This window comes from Rhinoderma darwinii, chromosome 6 (genome assembly GCF_050947455.1).
Source record: "Rhinoderma darwinii isolate aRhiDar2 chromosome 6, aRhiDar2.hap1, whole genome shotgun sequence".
In the NCBI taxonomy this organism is placed as follows: domain Eukaryota; kingdom Metazoa; phylum Chordata; class Amphibia; order Anura; family Rhinodermatidae; genus Rhinoderma; species Rhinoderma darwinii.
The window spans coordinates 99,185,557-99,213,494 of NC_134692.1; the positions used below are offsets into that span (position 1 = coordinate 99,185,557).

A 27,938-nucleotide genomic window follows, 5' to 3' on the forward strand; every position below is an offset into this window, starting at 1 on the left:
ATATTTAATGGGAACCTGTCAAGTAGTTTTATCCCCTTGAACTGCCACCATGCAGTAATACATGACCTGACAATATTCCCAAACATTCCCCTGTATGTTGTTTTCAGATGCAGAAAAATCTATAAAATCGACTTAAAAAAACATTGACATAAAAAAAACAGCATACACTATAAGCTAATTACTCATTAAAGGGTCAAGAGGTGGTGCCGCTATCCTGAAGAACCATAAAGTCCTGCCTCCAAACCCACCATTCCATGTTTGATTGACATCCCTCTAGCTGATATACATCACTACCAGTCTCCTCCAACTTTCTCGGATGCGCCACTGCCTTGTACTACTTGGGCACGCACCGTGCAGTGAGGTGCACTCTGCCTGGCTGCACCGTGCATTCCTGTACAAGGCAATGTCACATCCGCAAGAGTTGGAGGAGGCTGCTAGTGATGTACAACAGCCAGGGGGATGTCAATCAAAATCTGGGGGGCACCATTTAAATTTTTGCCTCAGATAGCAGAAAAGCTAGAATCGGCCCTGCGGACAGTGGTGAACACAAACACCCACATTACAATAACTGCTGCCTCCTGTGTTTAAAACCACATCTTTCTGAGATGTATTGCTGTGTACGCTGCAATGACGGGAAGGAGCACTGCAGAAATTAAGTATAGAACTTGTTGGCCGAGCCACAGTTAATCAGCTCTAGACTTGTTTTCTGCACTGATGCCAAGCTCATTAGCGCACATTTCTGGCGCCACAGAGGAAAATGAGAATCAGTACATGCCCAGTCTGCATGTACAAATAAAACCTAATGCTGGTTGGCTGAGCATCAGCCAATCAGTGATGGGCTTGCTCTTTCTACCCCCTGAGCACAGCTTCAGTCCGGCTGCCGAGGAGAAGGAGACTCCAGCCCCTGCAAGGTATGTTGCTGATGGCTGTAGCGCCAGCAGTTTTTTTTCTTGATCTGCTTCAGCTTCATGTAAGCTGCAAGCAGCCTTCTACAATGAGGGGGGTAGGGGGGGAAATAAGTTTAAAAGACATGGGTGATGCACACAGAATTGGTTTGTGGGCGGAGGGGGTCAAAATACTGCAGAAAGGAGGAGCTATATGGTTAACTGGTTGCCGACACAGTATGCTCGTCCTGAGCAGCGAGCACTTCGCGCATTAGGACGAGCATACTCGTCCTGTGTGACAGCCGTCCCTGCGCGCGTCTGTGCGCGCGATCGAGAGCGGGGCAACGGCTGTAATACACAGCCACGACCCCGCTCTGACAGCGGAGAGGAGAGAAACATCTTCTCTCCGCTGTTAACCCTTTGAACGCCGCGATGAAAGCTGATCGCGGCGTTCAAAGAGAGGGGACTGCATATTGATCGCGTCACAGAAAATAACTGTGACGCGATCAAAGCCCACAACTCGTATTGCCAGACAGCCCAGGGTCCAGTGAAGGACCCCAGGGCTGTCTGAACATATTTCCTGTTGTTAGGGCATACTGAGGTATGCCCTAACAACTGCCTGTGTACGATCAGTAACAGGCTAATGTACTGGCATATAGATCTATGCCAGTACATTGCAGTTACAAAATAAAAATCAAAATGATAAATCCCTTTATGGGATTAAAAAAAAAAGTTGAATGAATGTAAAAAAAAAATAATGGTAAATAAATAAATAAAAAGTAAATAAAATACTCAGAAACACAAATTTTTTATAATAAATCAACTTTTTAAAATATAAGTCCCAAAAGATTAAATAATATAGACATATTTGGTATCACCACGACCGTAACAACCTGTACAACAAATGTATAACATTATTTATGATGATCGGTGTATGGTGTAAAAAAAAAATATTAAAACTGCTGCGCAACTGCTTTTTTTCTGCATTTTAATCTAATTAAAAATTTATAGAAATGAAACGATAATGTATTTGTACCAAAAAATGGTACGTGCATAAAGTACAACTCGTCCCGCAAAAAACAAAGTCTCATACTACTACGTCGTACAAAAAATAAAAGCGTTATGAGCGTCGAGATGCAAAGAGGGAAATGTTAAAAAAATTGCTCTGTCCTCAAGGCCAAAATTGTCCGTGTCCTTAAGGGGTTAAAAGGGTGAGCATCAGGTTAGGGTTAATTTGAGCCACAGATAGAAGGAGCTTTGTAAAAGGGGCGTGGATTCTTGGGCACATGAACGGGCCTAAAGGTGGAGATGATTTTGGTACTCAGATATAGATGCCTATGTACTGCCAGCATCCTTCATACCAGTGCCCAAGAATCACCAGTCTACAAAAGAAAGCAGGTAAATATAGCAATATGAGTGAAGTGTTGGATTGATTTTTGCAATGTGACTGGTTGATGTAGTGTTAACAGTGTATGTCAATTATATGAGTGAAATATGCAATTTGTGTGAGTTTTGTGTCTTCTTCTAATGTGTTAGTGGAATTTATATGTGTGTTGTTTTCAATGTGAGTGTGAGTGGTATGTGTGGTAGACGTCTAGTGTGTAAGTGTTATGTGAGGTATGTGTTTAGCATTTGTGTGGTGTGTGCCGTATGTGTCTAGTGTAAGTAGTGTGTGCGGTATGTGTCTAGTGTGTGTGGTACATGTCTAGTGTGTGAGTGGTATGTGTCTGGTATGTGAGTTGTGTGTGCAACATCTATGCCAGCTGTGGGTAGTGCGTGTTCAACATGTGTCCTTGGTGTGGGTAGACAACGTGCGGCATATGTCTTAGGCGATAGTGGCGAGAGTGGTGGATATATCCTAGGTGTGAGTGGTGTGCGTGCGCATGTGTCCTAGGTGTGAGTGGTGCATGTGCCGCATATGTCATAGGTTTGAGTGGGGGATGTGTACTAGATATAAGTGGTGTGCGTGCACATGTGTCTTTAGGTGTGCGTGGTGTGCTTGGTGTGCGTGCGTAAGAGATCATAAGTGTGATTGGTGTGCGTGCGCATGAGTCATACAGATGTAGCTGTCTTTACCTTGACTTTTTTAACGCATTAAATAAACAATGGCTAGATCTCTTATCTTGACTTTTTCAATGACTTTCCAATGGCTTTTGTTGCGTGATATCACACTGCAGCAAGTTATCAGAATCAAGTTAAAGATGGCTACATCTGTTGGTGTGAGTGGTGTGCATGCGCATGTGTCCTAGGTGTGAGTGGTGTGCGTGCGCATGTGTCCTAGGTGTGAGTGGTGTGCATGCGCATGTGTCCTAGGTGTGAGTGGTTTTCGTGCGCATGTGTCCTAGGTGTGAGTGCCACGAATTCAGCATGTGTCCAGCTTGTGGGTTGCATCTGTGCGTCATATGTCCAGCATGTGAGTGTGTGTGTGTATATGGCTAAATATAACATTTAAATCATACTATTTTGTTACAGTATGGTGATATTTTAGCATTGTATAATGGTATAATTTGTAATCTTTATACGTCAGTATTAGGCCGTGATCACGCAATCAGGATCTGATTAAGTCCCTGATCCCACACCTAAATCCCTTTTAAATCCACTAACATTCTGCATCCATTACAAGTGAATGGGTAATGTTTTATACTCCATTCACATGCAGCGGAATAAGTCTGCTTGAATTTTTTTCCAAAAAATCCTCTAGAATAATGAGCATGTACATTATTCTCGTGGAAAAGCAGTGGATTTTTTTGAGTTTGAGCTATCAGGAACTATTCCTCTTTTCATTTACACCTGTTTTAATAACTCTGTCCATGTCTTGTAGAGCTGAAAGGTGGTCCCATGTACTCCAGCTCAACACTGGCGGCTGCGTATGGCCTGCGGTGGGCCTCTGTGCTTAAAAATTCCAGGGCTGATTTTAAGTCCCAGTCCGGCCCTGGCTTCTTGTTTCTCTAATGGACAAACTGTAATTCAGCCTAGCAATTGTGCAATGTCTTATCACACTCCTAATCATGCTCATTATTTTCATGACTTCCTATTACGCAAGTATTTCATTACTACCTATTATTGTTGAAGCCCTGAAACTTTTTTCTTAGCACATCCCCAACTGATTATCTGAGCTTATTACTAATATTGCAGTTCATTTTCCTTAGTAAAATTACTGTACGATGTCTAGTGCAAAGACAACACAAATGTTAGCTCCACTCATTTAGAAATCAATTAAAAAGGGTTCCCTATATATAATGTGGATATGCACAATACATATATATATATATATATGTATATATATATATATATATATATATATATATATATGTATATATATATATATATATATATATGTGTGTGTACACAGTCTAGCAGCACAGGTAATGAAGATGGGTGCACGTCACAGGGACTTGACCGTTGCCCCCAACTCAATATACAATATCAGAAAAAGACAGCACTCCCAGTTAAGGTGAAAAAAATTAAGAGCTTTTATTAGCCTTGGTGCGACTTTTTGGCTCCACACACTAGAGCCTTTCCCAAGCAATGTTCAAACAGTACAGGTAGTGGTATATATAAGGCAGTGACATCAGCAACATTGTTAAAAAAAAAAAGTAGTATAGAAATAGTATAATGGGAATAAGGTATGTTACAGCATACATGTGACTATATGAAAATAAATGAAAATTGGAGCAGCACTGTGGCAGCATAAACCAGTACGACAGGTACTAGCCTTCAAAAAGAGTGACCTTTCCTTATATGATGTATATCCAAATGTGAACAGAGAATCAGCACTCAAGATAAATGAGAATTTATTCACCAAACATCCACCACTGCACCATTTCCCCTCCTCAATGAAGGCTTGAAAATGTCTTCATTGAGGAGGTGAAACGTTGCAGTGGTGGATGTTTGGTGAATAAATTCCCTTTTATCTTGAGTGCTGCTTCTCTCTTCTTTTTTTGGATATACATGTGACTATATGATAATAACAGTATATGTATCAATATATTAAAAGAATAAAGTGTCTAAGCATTATGCATTACAAGACATACATAAAACTGTACATAATAAGTTCATAATTAAACATATGTGACACCTGTATTATAAGTTTATGTATGAAAACCTTTTAGGATCCAGCTGGTGTGTATGTGTGCTCAATGGCTGTGAGCAGCATCTTCCGGTTTTTGTGCGAATGCACGGACATGCACATCAGCACTATGGCCTTATTCAATCCTTGTACATGCGCAATAACAATGCAGGGACGCTGCTCACAGCCATTGAGCACACATAGACACCAGCTAGATCCTAAAAGGCTTTTATACTTACACTTACCCGCCTTTGAATCTTCCCCAGTTCTCATATGTCCTTTTTACAATGTGGAGCCCAAAACTGAATTCGATATTCTAGATGTGGCCTTACAAGGGCTTTATAGAATGGTAATGATACAGTTGCATCTCTGTTTTTTTCCCTGTTGTTTATACACCCTAAAATCCTATTTGCTTTTGCAGCTGCTGCCTGACATTGAGTGCTGCTGCTTATCTTATTTGTTACAAGAAAACCCAGGTCCTTCTCTTGTTCCATTATCCCCAGTTTTATTCCATTTAATGTATATGAACTAATGCTATTATTGCGTCCTATGTGCATTACTTTACATTTATAAACATTAAATTAAATCTGCCATGTTTTTGCCCATGCTGCCAGCTTATCTAGGTCTTTCTGTAATATTTTAAAGTTAAGCTAAGTTTTATCCTGCAAAGTTTTGTATCGTCAGCAAAAACTGATACCTTGCTATCAATATCATCCACAAGGTCATTAATAAAGAGATTAAAAAGAATTGGGCCTAACACTAATCCTTGTGGTACCCCGCTGCTGACTTCAATCTTGTAATGCATAATGCTTAGACATTTTATTATTTCACTATATTGATACATATGCCGCTATTACCATATAGTCACTTGTATGCTGCAACATACCTTATTCACGTTATACTATTTCTATGTTATTTTTTTAACAATGGTCTTGAATGCTTCTGCTCACTGCCTTATATATACAACCACCTGTACATCGCTGAGAAAGGCTTTAGTGTGTGGAGCGAAAACATCAGACCAGGGCTAATTTTTTTCACCTTAACTGGGAGTGCTGTCTTTTTCTGATAATATATATATATATATATATATATATATATACATTCAAACAGAGAAAGCAGCAGCACTCAATCTCAATGAGAGAAGGCTTACATATGTGAACGGGTGCCAGCAAGCAGTCCAGATCCTAGGACTGTATCAATATTCAGAAGAAATAAATCTTGCAGCACTCCAACAGGATGAATGCAAAAACTGTGATTTATTCAAGCCAAAATACAGAGGTGCAACGTTTCAGTCCAACATTAGGACTTTTTTCAAGCATTGAAAAAAGTCCTAATGTTGGACTGAAACGTCGCACCGCTGTATGTTGGCTTGAATAAATCACAGTTTTTTCATTCATCCTGTTGGAGTGCTGCAAGATTTATTTCTTCTGAATATATATATTGTGAGGGTTTAGCATCAGGAGAAGTTGGTACAGCGGTTTCTTAGTAGCCAGAGACAGGGACACCGTGCATTAAAGTTCATAACAGGGCTTTGCCTGTGTTTTATTCTTGTCAAAGAAACAGCATCTTGTACAACAAGGCAAAATACAAAATAAATCCTGCTCGTCTGAGCACTAACTAAACAAGATATTATCTAACTATACCAAGTGCCTTCCTACCAGGCACTGGACACAAAGTAACACAGGTCTTTACTCACATAGAATACAGGCTACTCCAGACTTAGTAGTCTCCGGTCTGAGTCAGGGGTGAGACTGAAACACACTGTGTCTGCACCTTTTTATACACAGGCTGCAGGTGCAGCTAATTGAGCAGCAGCCTTGTCCTACAAACAGAGATGGACTAGGGATTGGGGAACCCGCCCTGCTCTTCCCCAATACAACTCCAGGCACTTTTTCCGGCTTTTCCTTAAGCCGAGATTAGAAAGCTAGAGATTTTGATTGCAAAAAATACTCATTCCCTGGAGCCTAGGATACATATGACAGGATTCTAGGGGAAATGTACCTTCCCTCAATGACTTTAGCTGTCACTGTCTCACATACCCTCTTCCTCTGTTCGAGCCCGTGGGATCGGACACATTTAGCTACAAGGCAGTGTGTCCTAGACAAAGCGTCAGCATTGCCCTGCAGTTTTCCTGCTCTGTGTTCCACAGTATATTTGAAGTTCTGCAAAGTAAGAAACCACCGTGTAACTCTTGAATTTCTCTCTTTAGCTTGACACATCCTCGTAAGAGGAGAGTGGTCTGTAACCAACCTAAACCGACGACCCAATAAATAATATCTCAGGGACTCAAGTGCCCACTTAATGGCCAAGCACTCACGTTCAACTATGCTATAGATTTTCTCAGCCGGGGTAAGCTTTCTGCTCAAATAGGTCACAGGATGTTCCTCACCACCCACCTCTTGTGACAGAACTGCTCCGAGCCCCACATCAGAAGCATCAGTTTGGACAACAAACTCCTTTTTGAAGTCAGGAGTGACTAAGACTGGTTGGTTACACAGGGCCAGTTTCAACTCCTGAAAGGCGCTTTCAGCCTTCGTGTCCCACTTGACCATGCCAGACTTACTTCCCTTGGTAAGATCTGTCAGGGGCGCTGCTGTGCTGGCAAAGTTTGAAATGAACCTGCGGTAATAACCTACAATTCCTAGGAAAGCTCTGACCTGCTTTTTGGTTGAGGGCTGGGGCCAGTTTTGGATAGCCTCAACTTTGTTGACCTGTGACTTTATCACCCCTCTCCCAATTATGTACCCCAGATACCGTGCTTCCTCCAAGCCTAAGGAACATTTCTTTGGGTTTGCTGTTAACCCCGCGGCTCTGAGGGAGTTTAGTACTGCTTGTACTTTTGGTAAGTGGCTTTCCCAGTCATCACTAAAGATTATAATGTCGTCCAGATATGCCGAAGCATACCGACCATGGGGTTTGAGGACTATGTCCATTAACCTTTGAAATGTCGCTGGAGCCCCATGTAGCCCAAATGGTAAACAAATATATTGAAACGGACCATCCGGGGTGATGAACGCAGTTTTCTCTTTGGCGCCCTCCGAGAGGGGTACTTGCCAATAGCCTTTGGTTAAATCAAGTGTTGAAAAATACCTTGAATGGCCCAGTCTCTCTATTAACTCGTCAACTCTTGGCATTGGGTATGCGTCAAACTTTGACATCTCATTTAACTTGCGGAAGTCGTTACAGAAACGTAATGACCCATCTGGTTTCTGAATCAATACAATGGGACTTGACCACTCACTTTTTGACTCTTCAATAATCCCAAGGTCTAGCATTTTCTTGACCTCCTCAGATATGGCTTGTCTGCGAGCTTCAGGGACTCTGTAGGGTTTCAAGTGGACCCGAACCTGAGGCTCGGTCACAATGTCATGTTTTATTATACTAGTCTGTCCTGGCAGTTCTGAAAACACGTCTGTGTTTCTCTGCACAAACTCTTTTGTCTCTTGTTTCTGTGGCTTTGCGAGGGATTCTGACACATACACATCTGGGTTAAGACTATAGGGGGTACTTACTGCCACGAGGGTCTCTCTTTCTTTCCATGGCTTAATTAAGTTTACATGGTATAAATACACTGTCTTCCTTTTACCTGGTTGGTAAACTTTATAATTTACATCCCCCACCTTTTCAATTATCTCATATTGCCCTTGCCATCTAGCAAGAAATTTGCTTTCTACGGTTGGCACTAAGACCAACACTCGATCACCAGAGTTAAAATTTCTAACTTTAGCAGTTCGGTTATACACCCTGCTCTGAGCATCCTGAGCTTGCTCCAAGTGTCCCTTAACTATCGGCATGACCGCAGCGATTCGGTCTTGCATCAACGTTACATGCTCAATTACACTCTTATAAGGTGTGGACTCTTGCTCCCAGGTTTCCTTGGCTATGTCCAGGAGACCACGGGGTTGTCTGCCGTATACAAGTTCAAAAGGAGAAAACCCTGTGGATGATTGAGGAACTTCACGTACAGCGAACGTCAAATAGGGCAGAAGACAGTCCCAATCCTTCCCATCCTTACTAACCACCTTCCTCAACATGCCTTTTAATGTCTTATTGAATCTTTCGACAAGACCATCAGTTTGAGGGTGATATATAGAGGTAATTCACTGTATTAAACAATACATATAATTGTGCTCCCACAATATAGGAAAATTAGTAGATTCACTGAAGTGATATATGAGTAAAATATAACTTTATTTTATAACTCTCTAAAAACAGGGGTACACTCACCACTGTGAAAAAGCCCCACCGTGTGTATTAAAAACATATTAAACAATAACTACCAAGTCCTGATTCAGTTGTGAACCCTCTATGACTCAGTATATTATAACAGATATCAATCCGGAATCAGCATTTAAACATGGGCATAACAGTAGTTTTGACCCTAAAACACACTAGAGCCCGCGATAACCGCACCGGAACTCCTAATGCTAAGGTATACAACAATGCCACTGTTCCCTATGCTAAAATTCCTCATTACACCCGACCCTACGCGTTTCTATACTTATCATCAGGGGTCTGTAGCTTGGTCACTCTGGCCAAGATGCCAGCGATATTAGTTCAACAGCAGATATTCTGCTGTACACCACGGAAGCATGCTCGCATAGATGTCAGGGGCATGCCTCATTACGGGACTCTGAGTTACTATAAACACCTAACTCTTCCCCCTGTCCTCGGCAGCGCTCTCCGAACCAGCCAATCACACTCACCCCCCAGAATTCGTGACGCCTGTCCATGTGACTCCCGGCTGTCAGCTGACATACCCGGAACCAACATCGACCGCATCAAACCGAACGCGCAGGCGCAGTGGAGGCCGCAGATGCATCGCCCATGCTGCACAAGAACTAACCATGATTCAGGAAGGAGTATAACGATATTGAGAATTTGGATAAGTATTGCGGATCAGCTCAAGCCCGCAACTGGACTACCATTGATAAAGCACCTTCCCTGTAAATACATATTGTATAGATTAATGAACGATGTAATGTCTCCCACACTTCAAAGTTTTTTGAAACACCTGCTAAAAAGGACGTTGCCTGTTAGCCCAGATGACAGAATGCAATTTGCTGTATAAAAACCTGACACAACAGCCATATATATCTGGCTGCCTTGAAAGGATAACAGACGATGAAAATGCATGTTTAAATAAAACAGGCATAATTTGTCTGCTCGTTTAAACCTTCTGGTTGTACACACGCCAATCTATAAATCCACTGGGCTTCTTTACGCAGAATGAGGTTGTCCCAGTCCCCTCCCCGTTTAGGAGGCCTTATGAGTTCAATTGCCTGAAATTGTAAACATTCTGCTCGACCCTGATGTTTTGCATGTACGTGTTTGGATATAGGAGTGTCTCTCGAATGAACAATATCTCCAACATGCTCTCTGATCCGGCGCCGAAACTGCCGCACCGTTTTGCCCACATAATTCAGTGGACATGGACATGTTATCAAGTAGACCACCCCTGCTGTTTTACAATTGACAAAATCACGAATATCGTACTCCACCTTCGTGGCAACACTTTTGAATTTGTTTCCTCTCTGGATGAAATCACAAGCTTTGCAAGTGCCACATCTATGTGTACCCGGTATCTGTCTGTCCAGCCATGTTCCTTTTTGTGTAATGGGGTCAAAACAACTCTGCATGACCCTATCCCTAATGTTTTTACCTCTACGGAACGTGACTGAAGGCCATTGTGTGATCTGATCTACCAAGACTGCATCAGTACTAAGAATACGCCAGTACCTTTTCAAAATTTGCATAATTTCACATTGTTTGGAATCATAAGTGCCTATGAGTCTCGTGACTCTTTCTTCTTTTCGTTTTCTAGGGACAAGAAGACTCTGCCTATCTGCATCTCTCGCTCCCTCCTAGGCCTTTCTGATTACTCCCATGGGGAAGCCTCTATCCTTCAATCTATTTGTGAGCTCCTGCTCCTGTCTCTCAAAATCGTCCATCGAGCTACAGTTCCGGCGTACTCTCATGAACTGGCCTTTGGGGATACCATGTTTGAGGGGATAAGGGTACCCCTGTTTTTAGAGAGTTATAAAATAAAGTTATATTTTACTCATATATCACTTCAGTGAATCTGATATATAGAGGTACGCAGGTGTTTAATTTTCAGCAGTTTACATAATTCCTTGGTGATTTTGGACATAAAGGGAGTTCCCTGATCGGTAAGGATTTCCTTAGGTAAACCAGTACGGGAAAACATGTAAAACAACTCTCTTGCAATGGCTTTTGAAGAGGAATTTTGCAAAGGGACTGTCTTTTAGAGGATTTGACTAAAGGGCCGACCAAATCCATGCCAATTCTTTCAAAAGGGATCCCAATGATAAGCAAAGGCACCAGCGGACTCCTAAAATATGGCATAGGAGCCGTTATCTGACACTCCGGGCAGGACTCGCAATACCTCTGAACTTCCGTATATACCCCCGGCCAGAAGAATCGTTGTAAGATACGCTCTCTGGTCTTTTCGCAACCTAGATGTCCACCCAGAACGTGTTTATGAGCCAGGTCCAACACCGTTCTACGATACGGTTGGGGTATCACCAGCTGTTCAATAACCTCCCCACGTATGTTATCTATCCGATACAGCAAATCCTGGTTAACCGCCATGTGTGGAAACACTTTATCAGCCCCTGAATGTTTAGGCACTCCATTTAATACCTTAGTATTTTCCCTGGTTTTTACCAATGTGGGATCGCTAAGTTGAGCAGTCCCAAAATTGTTACGTGATACATTTAACTCTGGTATATCAGAAATTTCCTCCTGCTCATCTGTTTCACCAGCAAAAACAGCCAGAGGAAATTTATCAGGCTCAGTGGCCACCCCTACTGCTGGCACCTCAGCATCCTCGTTAAAGGGTTCTGGGCTAATCACAGTGCACACATTAATACCATCATTAACATTTACAGTGGAGGTTACATCTTTCTTCCTCCACAAGTCCCAGAACACTGGGAAGTCTCTCCCCAGGATCACACTGTGCATCAGGGACTTGACCACACCCACTTCATGGCAAGCGGTTCAACAGGAAGTCTCTAGAGTGACCAAAGCGGTGGGGTATTCTTTAGTGTCCCCATGAATGCACAGGACCCCTATACTATGTCCTCTGAATGTTCCAGGGTCTATCAGGCTGGCATGCACCAGGGTAACCAGACTCCCAGAATCCAGCAAGGCACTTACAGTACACCCTTCCACTTTTACGACACACATTTGTTGTTCAGTCTCGTAAACCGTCTCAGCAGAACAAACAGGACGTGCAAACAAGGATATTCGCCTTGCTGCATCACACTCCATTGGCTCAGTAGTCAGGGGACAATTGGCAGCAATATGCCCAGGTCCATAACACCGCCAGCACTGTATGCGGCCCCGGTCCCCAACTTGAGACCCTGGTCTGGCCTTCAGTGTCTCTCTGGGATTTCTTCCCTCCGTCTGCTCCCCTTCTGAGCCACCTCCCTTAAAGACATTTCTCACCCCTCTAATAAATGGAACAGTCTTACCGGGTGCTCCGCACGATTTGCTGTTCCTGGGGTTAGAACATCCAGGCGGTACTTCTTGGAGTAGATCCTGAGTAGCTCTGTACCTTTCAATCAGGTTCACCAGCTGGTCCGCATCTGTAGGATCACCTTGACCGACCCAACGCTAAACCTTCGGTGGTAAGGAGCGGATGTATTTGTCAAGCACCACTCTCTCCATGATCTGCGCAGGGGTTGATTCCTCTGGCTGTAGCCATTTCCTTGCAAGATGGACAAGATCATACATTTGTGATCGGGCAGGTCCACAAAAGTCCAGTTGTGCACCCGTCGAGCACGCACATTCCTATAAACACCCAGACGGGCAAGGATCTCACCCTTCAGCTTGGAGTAATCCTTGGCATCCTGCTCATTGAGATCAAAGTACACCTTTTGCGGCTCTCCGGTTAGGAAAGGTGCCACCACTGCTGCCCACTGATCTGAAGATAACTTCTCTCGTTCTGCCACTCGCTCAAACACCATGAGATAGACCTCAACGTCGTCGGTGGGTGTCATCTTCTGTAGACATGTCTGTACCGCTGCACGAGTGGTTTGGCGCAAACCATGAGGCCCCGCTGACCTCTCCACTGAGGCCTGAATTTGGTCTTGCAAGTGGCGATTAATTTGTTCTTTTAAGGCCAGTCTGTGGGCTTCACCCAGCAGAATATTGGTTTCAGCCTGTGCACGCATGGCTTCTATATGCACCATTCGCTGAGTCGCGCTGGCTTCTTGCAGAGCTGTGCTTATCTTCCCCTGGTTGATATTAGCCTGAATCAGCTGTTTAAGTATTTCATCCATTTTAACAGTCTCTTTTTCTAGCCCTGTTGCCGCCTTCACCCAAGACATATGCTTCCAAGCACTCTCGGGGGGGGGGGGGGAAATTGTGTTGTTGCCCCTAGCAGCGATTTTTCGCTTGGAGCAGCAAAAGTCCTTTAAATAGGTGTATGTCTCTTTAAGACCTTGCCCGCATTCTCCACCATATTTGAGAGTTTAGCATCAGGAGAAGTTGGTAGAGCGGTTTCTTAGTAGCCAGAGACAGGGACATCGTGCATTAAAGTTCATAACAGGGCTTTGCCTGTGTTTTATTCTTGTCAAAGAAACAGCCTCTTGTACAACAAGGCAAAATACAAAATAAATCCTGCTCGTCTGAGCACTAACTAAACAAGATATTATCTAACTATACCAAGTGCCTTCCTACCAGGCACTGGACACAAAGTAACACAGGTCTTTACTCACATAGAATACAGGCTACTCCAGACTTAGTAGTCTCCGGTCTGAGTCAGGGGTGAGACTGACACACACTGTGTCTGCACCTTTTTATACACAGGCTGCAGGTGCAGCTAATTGAGCAGCAGCCTTGTCCTACAAACAGAGATGGACTAGGGATTGGGGAACCCGCCCTGCTCTTCCCCAATACAACCCCAGGCACTTTTTCCGGCCTTTCCTTAAGCCGAGATTGGAAAGCTAGAGCTTTCGATTGCAAAAAATACTCATTCCCTGGAGCCTAGGATACATATGACAGGATTCTAGGGGAAATGTACCTTCCCTCAATGACTTTACCTGTCACTGTCTCACAATATATATATATATGTATGTATTTTCATATATATATATATATACACACACATACATACATACATACATACATACATACATACATACATACTTGTTGGTCATTATAGCAACCTTATATTTAAATTCCAACAAGAAATACTTAAAAAATATTTCCTCTGACAACATTTTTTAATGTGTTGGGTAAACAAAGACTATTGGGAAGCCTATGCTCAACATAATTGATGAATCAATTTGAGAAGTTTTAGTTTAGACAGATAAACCTTATCCAAGTGCAATTAAAATAATGTGTAAACCATGGAGCTCTCTCCAAAATACAATGCCACCATAATCCAGCTGAATGTTGTCTGTTTATGGTAATTTTAGATGAGGGGGCACATTTGTTCTACTTGTTCATATATTACATTGAAAATTTAAGCGCTTATTTCCCCTCTGAAAAATGCATAGGAAATCAATACTTTCATTAACTGTAAGTCTCAATTTATGGTCCATGTCCTACAATGTCCCAGCTATAAATTACACATGTGAAGCACCAAGAGAAAACTTAGCACTCAATTTTTAGACTACGCTTTGAATACAGACAGTACTAAGCAAGCTTTTCTATTCTGTTCTTATTATGATAAATGGGGATTCATAGCTTTAAATTGATTAATAATCATTGATGAATATTAACTATTCTAAAAAAAAAAATTCTTTAAAATTTTTTACTAGACTCTTTTATTTGGTATTAAAAAGGATTAACAGTTGATTACCATAATAATATTAATAGTAATTTGTGAAAATAATTTGAATAATTCCCCTTGACAACATTTGATGTATAGGTATGTCATGGTCAGCAAGGGGTTCTGCAATTTGATGTAGAGTTACGGCAAGCTAATGCGCCATTAGCGGTGGGTGTCAGTTATATACTAACAATGGTTTCCTGGTTTGTCATGTACGGATGCCTAATAGGCTGCCTGTCAGTGTAAAGCTGACAGTTAAAATATCCTACATAGATAGTGTAGTGTTTTATAACAGCGACTAGAGGTTCAGGCCCTCAAATCCCCTAGTTGGACAAAAAAAGTAAAAAAAACTAAATTTATGTAGAAAAATAAAAAAATTAAGTTATAAATATGTCATTTATTATTAGCAAAAACATTAAAAACTCAAATAAACTACACATAATTGGTTTTGCTATGACCTGAACTTCACTCCTTAATATTGAAATTGCTACACCAAAAAGGAAAAGTTTTGGAATTGTGTTCCTATGTGTTCCTTATCTTACCAGAGTGTAATGTAACTAATGTCTGCGGGTCACTAAATGAAAGTCAGGTTTCATTAATTTCTAGTCTATTCTGTGTAATGGGTGCTGGCCGGGAGGGGAGCTGCAATACTTGGATATACTTTGTGTTTGTACGGCAGAAATACGCTAGCCGTACAGACTACCCCCTAGATTCTTGTCTGCAAAGGTTTGCTTCTGTTGAGCAATGTTTGTTCATAGATTTGTTCTGAGAGGTTATGAGTCAACTCAAATTGCTGAAGAGATATTCATATACATCGTACATGTATGGGAAATGTGTATTCTCTTACACTGGCTTGGGAAGGTATGCACTCAGGGATTAGTGGGTGGGAGTCTGAGTTATGACAGTCTAATATGTCTCAGTATTGAGAAATGGAGGGGTTACAGTTAATGTCCTGGAATGTTCGGGGAATGGGCGCTCCTCAAAAGCGACACGTGATATTTGCTGCTTTGAGACGACATCGACCTCATTTGATCTGCCTACAAGAAACGCACATGACACCTGATACTGTGAGAAGCTTGAGTAAGTCTTGGTTACAGTGGGTGGGGCATGCTTCCCACACTTCTTATTCTAGGGGGGTGGCTATCTTGGTGAATTCTGAACTCCGATGGAAACTGCTACAGTCTAACATAGACTCTAATGGGAGATACATCTTTTTGCACGCGGTTATTGATGACTGTCCCTATGTAATATTGGGGGTATACAGTCCTCCGCCAGCCTCATTGGAGATAATTCAAGAGGCCATGAGATTTGCGTCCTCATATCCGGGTTCCCGTGTTGTCATGATGGGGGATTTTAGCATGCTTATGGACCCTGGTATAGACCGTTTTCAGGGAAATATGGGGTGAGGCTCTGGGGGCCCGTCTCGGCTAGGCCTACTTATGCTAGAAATGGGGTTGATTGATCTGTGGAGAGCGACTCACAAAGGTGTTAGAGAGTTTACGTGTCACACACCACAACATAATGCGCTTTCCAGAAGATTATATTTTTGGTTCTCCCACTGTCTTTCATTAAGTAAAATCTATTACACACTTGTCGAGGGGGATTTCGGATCATAGCCCAGTGTTGCTGACACTAAAGAAGACACAGACGGGCAGAAGGGGGGTGGGTAAGATTCATCCCTTTTGGCTTCAGCTCGTCCAGCAAAATGATCGAATACCTGATCAATTGTCAATTTTTATAGAGGCTCGTGCTCAAATGGGGGATCGCTCACTGGTGTGGGATACACTCAAGGCCTATTTGAGGGGGTGTCTCCGGTCTTCCATATCATATGTTAAACGTGCATCGGCCCTTCAGGAGGAGAACTTAGCATGTAGGTGTTCGCAGGCAGAAGGGGCATTTGTCCTGGATCCCTCACCTCTTAATAGGAATGCGTGGTTAGACCTAGGTAGACAGTACTTACAGGTCTTGAAGGATAAAGCCTCACGTAGTTTATTTTTTAGCAAGCAATCGCATTTTGAGTTAGGTAATCAATCTGGTAAGATTCTTGCCCATGTAGTGAGAAATTGCTTTAGATCTCCTCCTGTGCTGGGTATAGTTGGCCCGACGATAGAATGTGCACATCCCCGGGGACATTCTTGAGCAATTCACACAATTTTATGATCAACTGTATTCTTCTCGGGTTGATTATGCGCTGGATGAGTTGGAGACGTATTTGGGTGGATTTGCTTTCCCTACCTTGACATCTGAACAAGTGGCAATGTTGGGCTTTATGCAGACGACATGGCATTATTCATGGGTAATCCTAATGCCACTCTTCCTAGGGCCATTTCCGTTATCAATGAATTCGGGAGGTTCTCTGGTTTATTGATTAACTGGCAAAAGTCGTATTTGATGCCTCTAAGGCGGGACAACTGTGGGTGGGGCACTGAGTTTTGTGGCTTAAGAGTAAACCCTGACTTCAAATACATGGGAATTATTATTGCTAGGAACAGTTCTCGGTCATATGAGCTGAATGTAGCACCCCTATAGACTTACCTTAGGAATAAGCTGCAGGTGTGGAAAAGTCTGCCGTTGTAGGTAGCAGGCCGTATCAATATAGTAAAGATGATTGTCTTACTCAAATTTTTGTATGATTTGGAACACATGGATTTGATAGTGCCTAAACACTTTTTCAAAATAGTGAACTCACTCTTTGCGCCGTTTGTGTGTGTGTGTGTGGGGGGGGGGGGAGATCTAAACTTAAACTTTCTACTCTTCAGAGACCTAAGGATGAGGCAGAGGCTGCATTGCCGGATGTATTTTTATATTATTTGGCTGGTTAGCTCCGGTATCTGGTATCTTGGGTTTCCCCCTCCCCCTGACGACTAATGCTGAGTGTCATTTGGCTCGTGTCCTGGGTTTGAAAATCCTATGGCCGGTATTGGAGCCGCATGACTTTACACCGCATTCCAAATTATTATGCAAATGTTATTTTTCGCTAATTTTCCTAAATAGTCGATGCAAATGACAGTCAGTATAATCTTCAAGCCATCAACCGTAGTATAATGGAGTATAATGCAAATTTTATTGAACAAATCTCCTAATGATAACAGATTTTTTTTTAGAATTAAAAAACTAAAAATGCACTCTTCCAAATTATTATGCACAACAGAGATCAAAACATTTCAAAGGTTGTAAAGATTACTAAAATGGTAATTTGTTGAATTTGCAGCATCAGGAGATCATATTTACAGAAATCAAAAGCTCTTTCAATAAAAAAAAAAATTAACAGGCCAAGTTACATGTTAACATAGGACCCCTTCTTTGATATCACCTTCACAATTCTTGCATCCATTGAATTTGTGAGTATTTGGACAGTTTCTGCTTGAATATCTTTGCAGGATGTCAGAATAGCCTCCCAGAGCTTCTGTTTTGATGTGAACTGCCTCCCACACTCATAGATATTTTGCTTGAGGATGCTCCAAAGATTTTCAATAGGGTTGAGGTCAGGGGAACATGGGGGCCACACCATGAGTTTCTCTCCTTTTATGCCTATAGCAGCCAATGACACAGATGTATTCTTTGCAGCATGAGATGGTGCATTGTCATGCATGAAGATAATTTTGCTACGGAAGGCACGGTTCTTCTTTTTGTACCACGGAAGAAAGTGGTCAGTCATAAACTCTACGTACTTTGCAGAGGTCATTTTCACACCGTCAGGCGTACCAGATCTCTCCCCTTGATTCCAGCTCAAAACATGACTCCGCCACCTCCTTGCTGACGTTGCAGCCTTGTTGGGACATGGTGGCCATTCACCAACCATCCACTACTCCATCCACGTGGACCATCCAGGATTGCGCGGCACTCATCATTAAACAACACGGTTTGAAAATTAGTCTTCATGTATTTCTGAGCCCACTGCAACCGTTTCTGCTTGTGAGCATTGTTTAGGGGTGGCCGAATAATAGCTTTATGCACACTTGCAAACCTCTGGAGGATCCTACACCTTGAGGTTTGCGGGACTCCAGAGGCACCAGCGGCTTCAAATACCTGTTTGCTGCTTTGCAATGGCATTTTAGCAGCTGCTCTCCTAATCATATTAATTTGTCTGGCAGAAACCTTCCTCATTATTCCTTTATCTGAACGAACCCGTCTGTGCTCTGAATCAGCCACAAATCTTTTCACAGTACGATGATCACGCTTAAGTTTTCTTGAAATATCCAATGTTTTCATACCTTGTCCAAGGTATTGCACTATTTCACGCTTTTCGGCAGCAGAGAGATCCTTTTTCTTTCCCATATTGCTTGAAACCTGTGGCCTGCTTAATAATGTGGAACGTCCTTCTTTTAAGTAGTTTTCCTTTGATTGGGCACACCTGGCAAACTAATTATCACAGGTGTCTGAGATTGATTACAATGATCCAAATTCCCCTTATACACAATACCATCCATGATTTTCATTGAAAAACGAATAATTAAATGTTTATGACACTTAAATCCAATGTGCATAATAATGTGGAACACGGTGTAGACACTGTTCTCTGTTACCCTTGCATAGATTGGCCAGACGTGTCTGGCAACAAGCTAAAAATTTACTGGGACTTGAGGGGGTGGTGGCGGAGAGTCCGATGTGGGATAATCCGAGTTTTTCTTATCTTTTTGGCTTATTAGGGAGGAGTTATTGGACCTCTAGAGATGTACATACCCTATCACAAATGCTTACAGTGGATAACTCTGTCATGTCAGTGAGTGAGATTCGAGCGGCTTTCAATATACCACCGGGGGATGAGATTTACTGTATACAGCTTCACCATGCTCTGACGGCGCAATTTCCACCGAACTCCACCGTCTTTTTTTAGCTATGACTTGGTGGCACATTTGGGTACCCATTCCACGAGTGGATTCGTATCTCAGATTTACTCCTCTTTATTGGAAGCTAAACTGCGACTTGAACCCCTAGCGGTTGAGGATAGATGGCGGGAAATTATTCCACAACTCACCGATGAGGATTGGAGGGAGGCTCAGAGGTCCCACTTGCTGGTTTCGCCTGCTGCTTATAATAAATTGGTACAACTATTTATCATCCATCAATGTTATTTAACGCACATAAGATTACATCGTATGGGACGGATGACATCCTCACAATGCCATAGGTGTGGGGCTGATAGGGCTGATTTTCTACATTTGATGTGGGGATGTCGGTGGATTTTCAGTTTTTGGGAGGAGGTAGTCGTATTATTAACAGCAGTCATGGGGAGGGCGGTACCTCGCAGGCCGGAGGTGTGTTTGAAGGATTGCTCTCCGAGGAGCAGTGGTCGGTGCATGAGAGGATCTTTCTTAGGGAGTCACTCTTTATGGCAAGGAAGGCGATGGCTATATGTTGGATGGCGGATAGGAAACCGACAGTGGCACAGTGGCGTAAACTGATTAATGACATTCTTCCTTTTGAAAAAGTGGTGTAAAAAGCATTGGGGAAGGCTGTCTAAATTTGACCTGATTTGGGGTGGTTGGTGCTCGTCGAATCTCACTCACTGTACGGTCCAAGGTTTGACTGATGCTTTGACACATGCTTGGGGTGGGATTGGGTAAGGGAAGCTGGTGGATAGTGCATATCCATGTGGTCTTGTTTATGAGATGTTTGGTTCCTATCTGAGTGCTATTGGAATGCAGGCATCTATATATTTTATTCAACTGCACAATGAATAATATTATTTGGATTTATATTTTATTTTGTATGCGATTAACCCCTTAATGACCAGCCTATTTTGGACCTTAACCCCTTAAGGACGCAGCCTAGTTTTTGGCCTTAAGGCTCAGAGCCCATTTTTGAAATCTGACATATTTCACTTTATGTGGTAATAATGTCGGAATGCTTAAACCTACCCAAGCGATTATGAGAATGTTTTCTCGTGACACATTGGGCTTCATGTTAGTGGTAAAATTTGGTCGATATATTCAGTGTTTATTGGTGAAAAATTGCAAAATTTAGAGAAACGTTTGAAAAAATGGAATTTTTCAGAATTTAAATGCATCTGCTTGTAAAACAGACGGTTATACCACCCAAAATAGTTACTAGTTCACATTTCCCATATGTCTACTTTAGATTGGCATCGTTTTTTGAACATTATTTTATTTTTCTTGGACGTTACAAGGCTTAGAACATAAACAGCAATTTCTCATATTTTTAAGAAAATTTCAAAAGGATTTTTTTTTAAGGTACCTCTTGAGTTCTGAAGTGGCTTTGTGGGGCCTATGTATTAGAAACCCCGATAAAACACCCCATTTTAAAAACTAGACCCCTCAAAGTATTCAAAACAGCATTTAGAAAGTTTTTTAACCCTTCAGGCATTTCACAGGAATTAAAGCAAAGTGGAGGTGAAATTTGCAAACTTCATTTTTCTTACTGAATTTCAATTTTATTCATTTTTTTTCTGTAACACAGAAGGTTTTACCAGAGAAACACTACTAAATATGTATTGTCCAGATTCTGCAGTTTTTAGAAATGTCCCACATGTGGCCCTACTGCGCTTGTGGACTAAAACACAAGCCCTAGAAGCAAAGAAGCACCTAGTGCATTTTAAGTCCTCTTTTTTATTAGAATATATTTTAGGCAGCATGCCAGGTTTGAAGAGGTGTTGAGGTGCCAAAACAGTAGGAATCCCCCAATAGTGACCCCATTTTGGAAACTACACCCCTCAAGGAATTCATTTATGGTTGTTGTTACCATTTTGACCGCACAGTTTTTTCACAGCACGTATTTGAATTGGGCTGTGAAATGAAAAAAATTTAATTTTTTCCAATAAAATGTCATTTGTGATCAAAATTTCTTATTTTCACAGGGAAAAAAATACCCCATTTTGTTGCCCAATTTGTCCTTAGTGTGGCAATACCCAATTTGTGGTGATAAACTGCCGTTTGGGCCCATGGGAGGGCTCAGAAGGAAAGGAGCGCTATATGTTGGTTGGAGTCCAGATTTTGCTGGATTGGTTTTCGGGTGCCATGTCGCATTTGCAGAGCCCCAGAGGTATCAAAGCAACGGAAAGCCATCAGAAGTGACCCCATTTTGGAAACTATACCCCTCAAGGAATTCATTTATGGGTAATGTGACCTTTTAGACCCCATAGTTTCTTCACAGAACTTATTTGAATTGGGCTGGGAATTAAAAAAATATATATTTTTTCCTATAATATGTCATTTTAGCTCAAAAATTCTTATTTTCACAAGAAATAAAATACTCCATTTTGTTGCCCAATTTGTCCTGAGTGCGGCAATACCCCATTTGTGGTGATAAACTGCCGTTTGGGCCCATGGGAGGGCTCAGAAGGAAAGGAGCGCTGTGTGTTCTTTGGAGTCCAGATTTTGCTGGATTGGTTTTCGGGTGCCATGTCGCATTTTCAGAGCCCCAGAGGTATCAAAGCAATAGAAACCAACCACAAATGACCCCATTTTGGAAACTACACCCCTCAAGGAATTCATTTATTTGTGTTGTGACCATTTTGACCCCATAGTTTTTTCACAGAACTTATTTGAATTGGGCTGGGAATGAAAACAAAATTATTTTTTTCAAATAATATATCGTTTTGGCTGAAAATTTCTTATTTTCACAAGAAACAAAATACCCCATTCTGTTGCGCAATTTGTTGAGTGCCGCAATACCCCATTTGTTGTGATAAACTGCCGTTTGGGCCCATGGGAGGGCTCAGAAGGAAAGGACCACGATTTGGCCTACTGGGGATTTTCTAGTGCGAAGTCATGTATGCAGAAGCAGCTGAGGTACCAGTACAGTTGAAACCCGCAAGAAGTGACCCCGTTTTAATAACTACACCCTTAAGGCATTCATCTAGAGGTGTAGTGAGCATTTTGACCAGAGACCTACACCCCATAAACTGTAATGTGGGTTCTCCCGGGTATGGCAATACCCTACATGTGGCTGTTATCAGCTGCCTGGACACACAGCAGGGCTCAGAGGGGAAAGACGAGGGGGGATAAGCTGTGCGGAGTGCATCAGGGTAAGTAAAATTGGGGTAAATTATAAACCAAGGGATGTATGATAAATTTTAAAACTGACTTTCATACAGAGCTCTGGTTATTCGGGACACGTGTCACATTGATATATTGTGTCATCCCTTATAGCAGACTTTGCACCTCTTTTGACTTTTTCCCTTCTTGCCAGTTTGGGGAACTTCTCCTGGAAAGTGTTGGAACCTTGGTACGATGCGTGTGGCCCCGCTTCCAGAAGTACTGGGTGCCCCCCCTTCTTGGTCCCTAAAGATTAGTTTCTTGATAATCACCTCTTGAAATTCCAGGAAAGTTCACGTCTGGCCTGCACATCGACGTAGCACGTACGCATTGTACAATGCCATCTGTATGATGTGCCCGGCCAGCTTCTTATACCACACCGCATGGCGCTGTAGGGCTTCAGGATTTGATCTGACAAGTCCACACCTCCCATGTACCTATTGTAGTCCAGGATGCAGTCTGGTTTGGGGGTGGCCTTTCCTTCATATAGCCTAAACCTGTAGGTAGACCCGGATGCACTCTCGCAGCTTATACATCTTCACGCCATACCTTGCCCTCTTACCCGGCAGGTACTCGCGGAATTGAACCCTCCCTTTAAAATGTACCAGGGACTCATCAATAGAAATACACTTCTCGGGGGTGAATGCTTGGGAAAACCGTGCACTGGAACAGTCTCCGTTTATACAAATGGTCAAAACTGGGGTCATCTCGGGGTGGGCACGGCTCATTATCAGTATAATGTAAGAAGCGAAGTATTTCCTCATTTATTTATTTTTTTAGGTTCCAGTTCAGTTCTGAAGTTGCTTTGAGGGGCCCATATATTAGAAACCCCTATCAAATACACCATTTTAGAAACTAGACCCCTCAAAGTATTCACAACAGCATTTAGAAAGTTTATGAACCCTTTAGGTGTTTCACAGAAATTTAGAGCAAAGTAGAGGTGAAATTTACATATTTTTTTTTGTCTGAAAATCCTATTTATACCATTTTTTTTATAACACAAAAGGATTTATCAGAGAAACGCAACTTAATACGTATTGCCCAGATTCTGCAGTTTTGAGAAATATCCCACATGTGGCCCTAGTGCGGTAATGGACTGAAGCACCGGCCTCCGAAGCAAAGGAGCACCTAGTGGATTTTGAGGCCTCTTTTTTATTAGGCACCATGTCCGGTTTGAAGAGGTCTTGTGGTGCCAAAACATTGGGAACCCCCCAAAAGTGACCCCAATTTGGAAACTAAACCCCTTGAGGAATGCATTGTAGTTTTCTTGGGGTGCATGCGGCTTTTTGATCAGTTTTTATTCTATTTTTAGGTGGCGTGGTGACTAATAAACAGCAATTCTACTATTGTTTTTTTATTCTTTTTTTTTTACTGCATGCACCGTGCGCTATAAATGACATATTCACTTTATTCTGTGGGGCGATACGATTACGGCGATACCAGATGTTTATAGTTTTTTTTTATGTCTTATGGCGTTTGCACAATAAAATACGTTTTGTAAACAATCATTTACTTTTTGTGTTGCCTTATTCTAAGAGCCATAACGTTTTTATTTTTCAATCAATAAAGCCGTGCGAGGACTTATTTTTTGCGTAACGAACTGTAGTTTCGATCAGTACCATTTTTTGGTACATGCGACTTTTTGATCTCTTTTTATTCCATTTTTTGGGAGGTGAAGTGACCAAACAATTCTGATTGTGGTTCGGTTTATTATTATTTTCCATTACGGCGTTCACCGTGCGGGATAAATAACGAAATAATTTTGTAGTTCAGGCCGTTACGGACGCGCCGATACCAATTATGTACAGTTTATTTGTTTGTTTATATATTTTTATTAATAATAAATGACTGATAAGGGAAAAAGGGGGATTTTTACTTTTAATACTTTTAAAACTTTTATTTTCTTATTTTTACACAACTTCTTTTAACTTTTTTTTTACTGTATTACTTTGTCCCACTAGGGGACTTGAGGGCAGGAGGCCCTGATCGCAATTCTAATACACATGCGTAGTGCAGTGTATTAGAACTGTCAGCTACTCACTGACAGCAAGCATAGTGGGTCCTGACGTTGTCAGGACCCACTAGGCTTCCGTCTATGGCATAGCCGGACGCCATTGTTTGGTGTCCGGTTGCCATAGTCACCATCGCCGGCCGCTATCGCGTAGCAGGCCGGCGATGGCAGCTTAACCCCTAAAAAGCCGCGATCTCTATAGAACGCGGCTTTTAAGGGGTTAATCAGCGGGGACACAGCGATCGTTCCCCGCTGTAGGAGCTGTGACAGCTGCTGAACAAGACAGCAGCTGTCACAGCTCCTGTATGTGTCGGGAGGATGGCCGAAACGGCCGTTACTCCCGAGACGTACTATTCCGTCATGGAGCGCGAACGATACAGCTGCCATGACGTAATAGTACGTCCAGGAGCGGGAAGGGGTTAATGACCAGGCCATTTTTTACGTTTTTCCATCGTCGGATTCCAAGAGCTATAACGTTTTTATTTTTGCGTCGACATAGCTATATAAGGTCTTGTTTTTTGCGGGACAAGTTGTACTTTTCAATAGCACCATTTTGGGGGACATATTATTTATTGATTAACTTTTATTAACTTTTATTTGGGGGGAAATAGAAAAAAAACGCCACTCTTTTTCGTGTCTTAAATCTACGCCGTTTACCGTGTGATATAAATAACACAATAACTTTATTCAGTGGGTTGTTACGATTGCAACGATACCAAATTTGTACAGTTTTTGTATGTTTTACTACTTTTACACAGAAAAACGCTTTTTTTTCAAAATTATTTGTTTTTGTGTCTCCATATTTGAAGAGGCGTAACACTTTCATTTTTTCGCCGATGCGGTTGTATGAGGGCTTTTTTTTTGCGGGAAGACTTGTAGTTTTTATTGGTACCATTTTTGAGTAGATGCAACTTTTTGATCACTTTTTATAACATTTTTTTAAAGTCAGGATTCATAGAAAGCAGCAATTTTTCCATAGTTTTTTATTACATTTTTTACGGCGTTCACCGTGCGGGTTAAATAATGTTATAGATTTATAGTCGGGGTCGTTACGGAAGCGGCAATACCAAATATGTGTAACTTTTTTACTTTATTTTGGTTTTATAATAGTAAAGCATTGTGTAAGGAGAAAAGCTGGGTTTGTCATTTTTTTTTACATTTTTTTTTTCATTATCTTTATTAAACTTTTTTTTTACTTTTTTACTAGTCCCACTAGGGGACTATAATATGCGATTATCTGATCGCTATTGTAATACACTGCAGTACTTTTGTATTGCAGTGTTTTACTGCCTGTCCGTTTAAAACGGACAGGCATCTGCTAGGTCATGCCTCCGGTCATGATCTAGCAGGCAGTCGCTCCAGGCAGACCTGGGGGCCTTTATTAGGCCCCCGGCTGCCATTAGAGACACAGACACTCGGCGATCGTATCGCCGGGTGTCGGTGGCGGAGAGAGGGAGCTCCCTCCCTCTCTCCAAAACCACTCAGATGCGGTGCTCGCTATTGCGCACCGCATCTGAGGGGTTAAACGGGTGAGATCGATACTAATATCTCTAGCAGCTGAGAGCAGGGAGATTTGACAGCTCCCTGCTCTGTAAACTTATTCCGATGCCGCGACGTAAAAAGTCTATGGCATCGGAATAAGGCCCGTTAGTGACCGACGTAGAAACACGATGGGCCGGTCACTAACGGGTTAAGTGGTCTGCGAACCACTGAAAGGCCAAGTGTGTTCATGTATGCTCGAGAGTTCTCACTTCTTACTGTATTTGGACAGCTGGATGTATACTGTTCTCCTGATGTATATGAAAGTTTGACTCTGTCAGGTTATTTTCAATAAAACGAGTTTAAAAAAAAAGTATGAGCGCCACGCACAGAAAAACACGCACTTACACACCTTTGCATGCTATCAATGAGGTTATTAATGGTTGTCTAAGCAATGGTATGCCACGCTGAATGCACTTGAGCACGCAAATCAACAAGGTTGACTGCTTTCAGCCAATATTCCCTCTAAGTCTTGGCCGCTCCTGAGCGGAGCAGTTAGGGAGGAGGGCAAGTCTCCATCAATGGTGGGGGATCTGATGACCAAAAATAATACCCCCAGTAAACGCTAATATAGCATGCTAAATAAGAGAATAAGTGAACATATTTTAAATTAGTTTAAATTACTTTTTGAAATACTGTAATATCACAAGTATACCAGTAAAATAGACAGTTATTAACAGCAATTATAGGCATCAATGAAAGAATCCCTCTCTTGCACCACTGTCCCTATAGATAGCGCCACACAGCCCCCTGTAGATAACATCACACACAGCCCCTGTAGATAGCGCCAAACACACAGCCCCCACTTAGGATAGTACCACACACAAACCTCTGTAGATAGCGCCACACACAGCCCCCCTGGAGATAGCACCACACACAGCCCCCCTGGAGATAGCACCACACACAGCCCCCCTGTAGATAGCGCCACACAAACCCCTTGCAGATAGCGCCACACACAGACCCCCTGTAAATAGCACCAACACAGACCCCCTGTAGATAGCACCACACAGACCTTCCACTCTTCTAAACAGTGCCACACTGCCCCCCTTATATATAGTGCCTCAGAGCCCCCCTTGTATATAGTGCCACACACCCCTTGTATATAGTGCCACACAGCCCCCTCTTGTATATAGTGTGTTACAGCCCCCCTTATATATAGTGCCACACAGCCCCTTGTATATAGTGCCACACAGCCCCCCTTGTATTTAGTGCCACACAGCCCTCTCCTTGTATATAGTGCCATACAGCCCCCTTGTATATAGTGCCACAGAGCCCCTTGTTTAGAGTGCCATACCCCCTTGTATATAGTGACACACAGCCCCCACTTGTACATAGTGCCATACTGCCCCTCCCCATTAATAGTGCCACACAACCCCCCCTTGTTTATAGTGCCACACAGTCCCCCTTGTATATAGTGCCACACAGACCCGCCCTCTCTTTTATACAGTGTCACACAGTATATAGTGCTACACAGCAATCCCCCCCAGGTATTATGCCACATAGGTCCCCAAAAAAATATTGTACTTACCTTGCCCGTTCCCGCAACGGGCGGAGCACTGCACAGGCTTGCAGGCAGGACGCTTGTGCAAACCATGGTGATGTAGTGACATCATCACACTGGCCTGAGCAGGGTGTC

At 42.4% G+C, this 27,938-nt stretch overlaps 1 long non-coding RNA gene across 1 annotated transcript in view; it reads left to right on the forward strand.

The window, feature by feature from the left end:
• Positions 1 to 861: 861 nt before the first annotated feature.
• Positions 862 to 27,938, forward strand: part of LOC142656391 (uncharacterized) — a 100,679-nt gene continuing 73,602 nt past the window's right edge. Inside the window, exon 1 of the long non-coding RNA XR_012849669.1 lies at positions 862 to 911. This is a non-coding gene — a long non-coding RNA (uncharacterized LOC142656391). The remainder of the gene's footprint in view (positions 912 to 27,938) is intronic.